Here is a 9166-nt window from a genome sequence, read left to right as displayed (position 1 = left end):
CAATATCTAGCCTTCCTATATGAGGGTTACTTGCGGGACCGACTAATGAGTCCCGGACTTAGTGTTTTGTGTGTTTGGCTATTTGGTAAACAATATTTCTGACTGGTTGAAAAGGTGTAAGCGAGACTCTTGACGAGTCAAGAAAATAATAAAGGTAAAATGACAGGTAGAAATGATAAAGTACTGAAAGAAAGACGATAAACAGTAAAGTGAAAACAAGACAAAAGATAAGCTTTGCGAAGATTAAATGACTTGTAATTATAAAGTGGAGGCAAAATACATTGTGTGTGAGGAAAGTAACTTTTTTCTCGTGAACGCTTGGATACTTCAAGTTTTACCCCTATTGCAAATGTTCAAATTGTCACCTCCTTGAATTCTCACCTAACATTGGCTTAAATACTAGTTAGAAAGTAACCGTCGGGGGTTACAAAGCCTTCTTGAGGTGCCACATGTCGGTCTACTTCCCCCGTCTCAGCGTATAACTATCCACGACTTCTTTACGTGCCCACATTTCTCATTCTCCCCTCAAAAACCTTTTGGCTTCGACCGAAGTTTGCTCGTGTCGATCGACAACCTCTCATAACCTTCTGTCGAGGAGCTTCCGACGGATCCCTCTGGTCGAAATTGGCTTTTTCCCTTAACCAAAATTAGCCAGCTAACACAATTTTATTGTGCTCGTAAAAGCAACATGTGGTGGCATTATCATCGTGTGAGGCTGAATATATAGCAGGTTCCTATGCTGTGTGTCAAGCAATTTGGATCAGATTTATGCTGGAAGAGATCAAGGTTAAAGTGAAGAAACCTCTGGTACTACAGATTGATAACAAGTCAGTCATAAATCTTGCTAAAAATCCAATTTTGCATGGAAGAAGTAAGCACATAAAAGGTAAATTTCACTTCTTAACTGAGAAGGTGAATCAAGGTGAACTTGGAGTAAGGCATTGCTCAAGTGAAGCACAATCGACCGACATTTTCATCAAAGGATTGAAGATCGACATGTTCATAACGTTGAGAAAGAAACTAGTAATAGTTCAGATCGACAATGATTAGTGTGTTTCAACAATTTGAATTATAGGAGGGTATGTTAAGATATTAGATGTAATCTAGGTTGAGTTGTGTGGCACAAGCCCAAAACTAATTAGGGTTTAAGGTTTGTTACTTAGTTTGTTATTTTACTTATCAATCAAGTCACTTATGTGTATATAAATAGATACTTTGTAATTCAATTTTATCAATTCATTCAATCAAATAATATAATCCTTATTTCCTTATTCTCTCTTTCTCCCATCACTAAAAGTGTCTCAAGCACTAACAATAACAAAAATAATTATTTGATATATTTATTAACTTAAGATTATTTTATTTACTATTTTTTTTAAAGATTAGTTTGTAGATTAAAATGGTGATATTCAAATGAAATAAAATAAAATAATAATAGTAACAAAAGCAACAAAAGTAATAATAATAATAATAATAAAAATAATAAAAATAATAAAAATAATTAATTAACTTAAAATTAAGTATTTTAAGTACTAATTTAAAAATTTAGTTTGTAAAATGAAACGATGATATTCAAATTGAATAATAATATTAATAATAAAAAAAAGAATAATTAATTAATAAATTAATAATTATAGCTTTTAGTTTTAATTTTTAGTTCGTAATAATTAATAATGTAAAAAATCTCAATTATAATCAAATATATCATTTAAGGTATCAAAAATTAGGATTTTACAAGTAACATATTTAATAATTATTATTGAGGTACTCAATTATCTTATATACATAAATTGATAATATAAAGAATAAAAATAAATCATACAAATCATAAGACTCATAATGCATTGACTATTAACTTATATATATATATATATATATATATATATATATATATATATATATATATATATATATTACATTGTATCTTGTATATGCATATTTACATCAAATTCTCTTGATACAATTTGTTTCTTTAATACATTAAACTAACTCAACTGTTGTATAGACTATTTTTCTTAAAAGAAAGTGACTATTTTAAAAAGGTGGGATAAAAATAAACGAGAAATAAAAATGAATAAAAACATATTCAGTTGTTAAATTTAAAAGATGAATAGTTTATAAGATGAAATATACATAAGAAATAATGAAGTTGCTGAATAAATATTACTACTACCTTCTATTAGGTTACATTATAGGTAAGAAAATTCAATAGCACTATATAAAGTCTACAATTATAAGAAACAGAAACCAAAAGAATCGACCACAGTGGGAGTCGAACCCACGACCTTTTGATCCGAAGTCAAACGCGCTAATCCACTGCGCTATGCGGTCTTTGGTGATTGCGTTTCGTAATACTCGTATCTGTATGTTTACTTGCGTAGTTAACATTACAATAAAGCATTTTTTTTAGTTTTTTTTTTAATTTAATGTTTATTAGTCAATTTAATTAATAAAATTACTTACAATAAACACACACATAAATGTTTGTAATTTAATATATTTAAAATCTAAAAAAGCATCTAAATTTAGTTTTCTATGATAGACATTTTTTATCATCGGTGAAAATATTATTTGGTGTTTTATTAAGCCTCTTTAAGAAGATCATATATATATATATATATATATATATATATATATATATATATATATATATATATATATATATATATATAATTTATAAAAAGGAGAATTATATTGAAAAGAGAATTAGATGTATTCATCCCAGTACAAAAGAGAATAGGGAATTTCTTTTCTCATCCTTAAGGTGTGACTCACACCATTGAAAACTTAAAATTACCGCCAGGTGCGTCTGGAGATGCATCTCTGGACGCACCTTAAATCATTACATCATTCCTAAATCAAATAACCATCCTATTTTTGTAAAATATTGGCCAGAACTCCACCTTATATGATCATCTCTCCCACACTCCATACCACCTCCATAACCCAAAAGGCTTTGGTTTTATGACGATGGTGTGATGAAGGATGGTAAAATAGGTATAACTATCATGAATAGATGGGAAACAATCCAAGATTGATTTTCCAAAGCAAATGACACCATGAAATTACACATCAAAGAGCACCTGAGGAATATTTCCTATCTAGAAACCACAAATTTGAAACCTCATTCGAAATCGGTTAAAATCAAAGGTGCCCCTAAAAAGGTCAAACCGACACAAAATGACAATACAAAGAAGCAGTATCTTCATACTTTGAACATGTTAATCCATATTTCCAGGATTCTCAACTCCGAAATCTAAATGGAGCGTTTACAAGGGTTCTTGCATTAGCATACCACCTCATTCACCGCCAATGTTGAAAATAATCTTTATTGAAGAAATGTCGTTTTTTATGCACAAACACATTGAGCGGATTGTAAATGTTAAGGGTGATGGTAATTGTGGCTATTAGGTTCTATCTGGCTTGCTCGATAGAGGAAAGAAGAATCACTTTCTTGTTAGCCAACACTTTTTAAAAGAGTTGACGACACATAGAGAATTCTATACATTAGTATACGGGACAAAAGAACATTTTGATGCAATTAATGATGTTCTTATTCCTTGTGTTAGCCGTCCCGTACCAAAGTCAAAATGGATGCGATTTCCTGAAATGAACAATCTTATAGCAAGTGCATATAACAGAGTGTGTATCGATCCGACAAGATATATATTCCTAAAACTTGTATAAATACGGTGTCTCTCATCCCATATTTTCTATAAAGCACACCATAATCAGAGAATGAATGCATATCCCCATATTTCATTTGTGTATTTCAATGGCGTGAAACCGCCACTTCATTTTAGGGTCATCGAGGACACACCTCTCGCGGATCTGATATCCAAATTGAATACTCTCATGCGATATCCAGAAAATCAAATAGTTGTCAAGCTCTAGTATCATTCACCCTCGTTTGACAGCAAAGGGAAGATACAATTCACCAAATTTGAACTAGACACGAATGAAGATTTAAAGGTTATGTGGAGTACTTTTCATCGTTATGCATCAAAGGGTTCGATTGAAGTGGATGCAAATATTGCAATATCCGTCAAAGGTATTATAAATATGTTGCAACATCCCTAAATACTTGTTTATAACGATATGCAATGTTAAATTTATGTTAACAACTATCTATGTAATGTTGAGTGTTTTAATTTAATGTTAAGTTGTTATGGTTTCTAGATCTTGCTCATACAGTCTTTGTTTCTGTTTTGAAGTATCAGTGCCCTTTTTGGATATGCATCTCCGAAATATACCAAATACACGTTCGAAGATGCAATTTCAGACTAAAATTAAGTATAATAAAGGTGACTCACTCATTTGCATTCAATTTTGTGGGAAATTGGTGCGTCCGGAGATGCATCTGTGAACTCTAAGGACATATTTGGGTTTTCATTGAGGGTTTGTGAAAATGTATAAAGGTGGGAAATTAAATTCCCAAGAGAAGAAGAGAATAAGATACAAGGGAGTGTCAAGCTTCTCCAACCCGTTGAATACAAAGAATATAATTTAAACACCGGTCCTCATAAGTCATCTCAACATTACTTGAACAACTAATTTCAAACCAATCCCACGACAAAGATTTAACAAGAGACAAAACATTGTTAATGACCAGATAATCACCTTTGAAAAGGATAATATTTTGGGAAATCCATAAACTCCAGGTCGCAACGAACCACAACAAACCTCAATATCTCTTCTTTATCCTTCCTATATTAGAATAATCAAATAAAATGAAGTTATCAACAATTGAAACAAACAGAGGCACCCAAGAAAGATCCATCCAATCCAACTTTGTAGACCAAATAAGAGATGAAATTCTGCAACGCATAAAGAGATGTAAAGTTGTTTCTTCTTCATGGAAGCAAAGGGGACACACCAGGTTATGTTGACCATGAACTACATCTCTCTTACGTAATTCAACTCTTGTTAGTTGATTTATCTAATTTCAATTAGATTAAGTCAATCTAAACATTTTTATTATGAAGGAGATGACGAGGATTGAAGGTTTGGATTTTTGATTAGTTACATTTGTGAACTCTTTTATTATTGAAGCTTTAAATCAATAATTTAGGCTGGGATATCACATTTGTCAAATGACATAAAAGTACTATTGAAAGTTAAGAAGGCCAAGACCAAATCCAATGAAGTTCAGACGGTGAAACATAGACAAATGTGTACACTTTGACCCACAACAATAATTTGTAGTCGCGTGGTGAGTCAAGCCCAATCCATAGGAATCATGTCAACCTGGGAACACATTGTGTTTTGTCTAGATGTAGTGTGTTCCCCTTTTCAGAGAGAGTGCATTTCGGCGAGATAAAAAATAGTGTTTTGACCAATTTTACATCAATCACTCACTTCCCAAAATAGAATCTATTGCACTACTATTTAAACAAAGGTAAAAAATGAAACTAAATCATGATATTTTGAAGAGAAAAATACCAGAATAAAGAGAAGAGTATTGTTGAAGACAAAGAGGAAAAACACCCATTCGACTTTAGAATTAGAGCTTCTCCTACCAACCCTGTATGTGTAACTATTTTTTTTTGTTTTATTTATCTTTTCCATTCGACCATTATTAGATAAACACCGCACTGTTGGGAATTAATATTAATTTTAGGAATAACCTTGTTCCCTTAACCAACATTTTCCAGTCAGACAATTACTACTATATTGTTTATAATTATTTGTTTTTAATCCATTTTTTTCACAATAATTTAAAATTATTTATGGTTTATCTTGTGAAATAGACATGGAAGGGAGTAAAGACTTTGAACTAGATATTTTAGTCGACTGCCACTAAAGACTAAGATTGGGATTATAAAACTTTAATATTCCTATTATAAACCATGCTTGTTTTTAGAGTAACTTGTCAAGGAAATGTAAAGACTTAATCTGAGGGGTATAAATGTTTAATTACTAAGGAATTAGGATTAAACAATCTAGTAAATGAGTAATAACATATAGTGGTGATGTAAATTGATAAAGTAAAAATAAGAGTATAAGAGGAAGTCCAAAATTAGCATCATCCTTAACATAATTTTTAGGATTAAATATACGATACCCCCTGCAATATAAGCGAGATTCGTTTTACACTCTTGTAAAATATTTTTTTTATTCCCCCCATATAGGAGTGGATAATGAGCCAAGTCAGGTGATTTCGGGTCCAAAATACCAATTCATTTTAATCTGCGGGTGGGTTTTCAAGACCCAATTTTGTCCATTGATATTTACGGTTTGACCAAGTTACAGACTAATAAGTTTACGGGTTAAACAAATGATTTCATGTGAGTACCTTCTCAAAACATTTCATGAAGAATATATATATATATATATATATATATATATATATATATATATATATATATATATATATATATAGTTTAGGTTAAGACGGAAAAATTGATAAACAATATAATTTTTTTTAGATCTCTAACATGAAAATATCAACACAAGAGTGAAAATTTGAAAAAGAGATTTATCAAGAAATAAAAAAAGAAGACGATGAAGATGCAAAAGAAGAACAAAGTAAAAGGTAAAAGAGTATTCTGAAGCGGAGAAGAAGTCCAAAAATCTCAAAAGATAAGTACAATAGAAAGTAGAGAAGTATTATGAAATTTGAGATCTAAACTTCAAATTTTCGGATAAAACATTATTGTTCTTCTGAGAGATATCTTCTTTTTAGTCAAACTACTATTCTTTAGTGTATGACCCATTATAGGTGGTGGCTTCATCATTCATTGATCTTGTCTTTCTATTTTCTCATTTTCCAAAAATAAAAAGAAATGCCATAACATGTAATACTATCTCCGTTTTTTATTATAAGTCGCTTTGAAAAAATATTTTGTACCACAATATAAGTCGTTTTATAATATCAATGAATTATTAATGTTATTTTTCCTATTATACCATTAAGTATTTATTATTCTCTCTCCTTTCAACTATAACAATTTATCTTTTCAATATAATTAGTAAATGACAATTTTATAAAACCCTTCATAATTTCTCCTTTTTATACTACAATTATTACATTTCTTAATACGTGTGAAAAGTCAAAAACAATTTATAATAAAAAACAGAGGGAGTATTAGTTTGCAACGAGAGATAAGGTAAAAAATTAGAATGTATAAAAATAAGAAATAAAAAATAGTTGTGTTTCCAAGGAGAGAGAGACGCGATGTTTTGGTTTTCAAATAACTAAGTTCAAAGCATTTATTTCCAATAAATCATATAAAGAATAAATATAAGTCTATAATATAGGTATTATCATTTCCAACCATGTGTTTTTCACCCACAAGGATATCTATTCTTTTATCATAGTTTTATTAGAAGTAATTCATATTTAGTTGTACTATTTTCTTAGTCCCTAAGTTTGTTAGAGGGTATTTTAGTATTTTATCCTATTCTAGTAACCCTAGTTTTAGCTTATAAATAGGGTGGCTGTAACACCCCGATAATAATATGGTAATTATTTAAATTAAGTTAATAATATATTTATTAATTTAATTAGATAATTGGATTATTATTATTATTATTTTGGAATTATTGAATTATCATTATTATTGGAATAATAATATAATTTGGAAAATATATAAGTTGGAATAAGTAAAAAGAGTTCATTTTTTGGAAAATAAGGTTTTCACGTGAAACTCAGAGAAGCGATCGAGAAAGTGGAGAAAAGGCAAGAGGAAGAGCTAGAGAGCAAGGGTTGGAGAACGGAAAAGCTTGAAGCTCAAAGTTGCCGGATTAACTCAGGTAAGGGGGGTTATCGTCGTTTAATGGGTATTATGGGTTAGCATGTAATGGGTAGTGATAAACCGTTGAATTGACCCTAATTGGGATTGTTGAATGCTGAAAATTGTGATGGAAATGTTGTGCAAAAACTGAAATTGAACCTGTAATTGAGTGTGTTGTAATTTCCCTAAAGTGTAGCTTTTTACGGAATTGGAATCGGAGGTCCGGAAGTCCTCCAATGGCGGAAAATGCGGAGAATTCTGCATTCTGCCTTGAGTTAGCGCAGGAACAGCTTCTGTCTTGCGTTAACCGGTTAACCCAGGGTGTTAACCGGTTAACACTGTTTTGAATTATGAAAATTTGCTGTTTTGTCTGCGTTAACCGGTTAACCCAGGGTGTTAACCGGTTAACACTGTTGTGATTGCTGAAATATTGCTGTTTGTGCTGCGTTAACCGGTTAACCCAGGGCGTTAACCGGTTAACACTGTTAAGTTTTGGGACAGGAGGCGTGTTGTGCTGCGTTAACCGGTTAACCCAGGGCGTTAACCGGTTAACACTGTTACAGAGAGGAAAAGTTGACTTTTTAATATTATGTACACAATTGAGGTTAGGCCTATGTTGGCGTATGATGTAATAGGGATTAATTCCCGCTATTTTGAGCAGTATAGGTATTAGTAGAGTGTGCTAATACTGTGGTTGATTATTTAACCTGATAGGATGTTTTGATACATGTGTTGATGATGGTTGATAGTATGCATAATGTTGTGAATGTACATGTTATGTATGCAATTGTGAATGAACTGTAGTATGGCTTAGAGTGTGAGCCTAATGTCCATTGTGGATTTTGTTGTTGATGTTGCATTGCTAGATGATTAGCATGCATATTGTGGCCTTTAGGGTGGTAGCTAATTCCCATGGTGAGGAATTAGTGAGTTAGTCATTTTGGACTGTTGTTGATGTTTGCATGCTAGGTGATTAGCGTGCATAGCATGGCCCATTTGGGGTGGTAGCTAATTCCCATGGTGAGGAATTAGTGAGTGAGTCACTAGGTCTCAAATGAGTGGGACTAGTGGGCTTGGTAGCCGTGCCTGGATTTGGACGGTGAGGTGAACTATATGTTCACAAAGAGTCGGTACCGCATGCATGGAGTCTCATTGCATAATTGATGTATGGCGTATAATATGAATGGATGTATTCCAGTATTATACGTGTGTTGTGTGTTGTGTTGATGTTGAGTATGATTGAGTTGATATTGCTGTTACTGAACGTGTAATCTGATTTGGGTGATGAAACGTGTTATTTACTTAGCATTACATGATGTTTTATAATGCTTGTTATATCGATTGAGGAACTCACCCTTACAACTATTTTTCAGGTAACGAGCAGTGAGTTGAGTAGAAGCTAATGCTTGGAGTCTAGTGTAGTCTCCTTA

At 31.7% G+C, this 9166-nt stretch overlaps 1 non-coding gene across 1 annotated transcript; it reads right to left on the bottom strand.

The window, feature by feature from the left end:
* Nucleotides 1–2257: 2257 nt before the first annotated feature.
* TRNAR-UCG (transfer RNA arginine (anticodon UCG)) lies at nt 2258–2331 on the bottom strand. The gene has a single exon. It is a non-coding gene; the product is annotated as a tRNA-Arg (tRNA).
* Nucleotides 2332–9166: the final 6835 nt, after the last annotated feature.

The sequence above is a fragment of the Lathyrus oleraceus genome, chromosome 7, assembly GCF_024323335.1.
Source record: "Lathyrus oleraceus cultivar Zhongwan6 chromosome 7, CAAS_Psat_ZW6_1.0, whole genome shotgun sequence".
NCBI lineage: Eukaryota > Viridiplantae > Streptophyta > Magnoliopsida > Fabales > Fabaceae > Lathyrus > Lathyrus oleraceus.
Note: the sequence above shows the minus strand (reverse complement) of the source record. Positions and strands in the feature narration are given on the sequence as shown.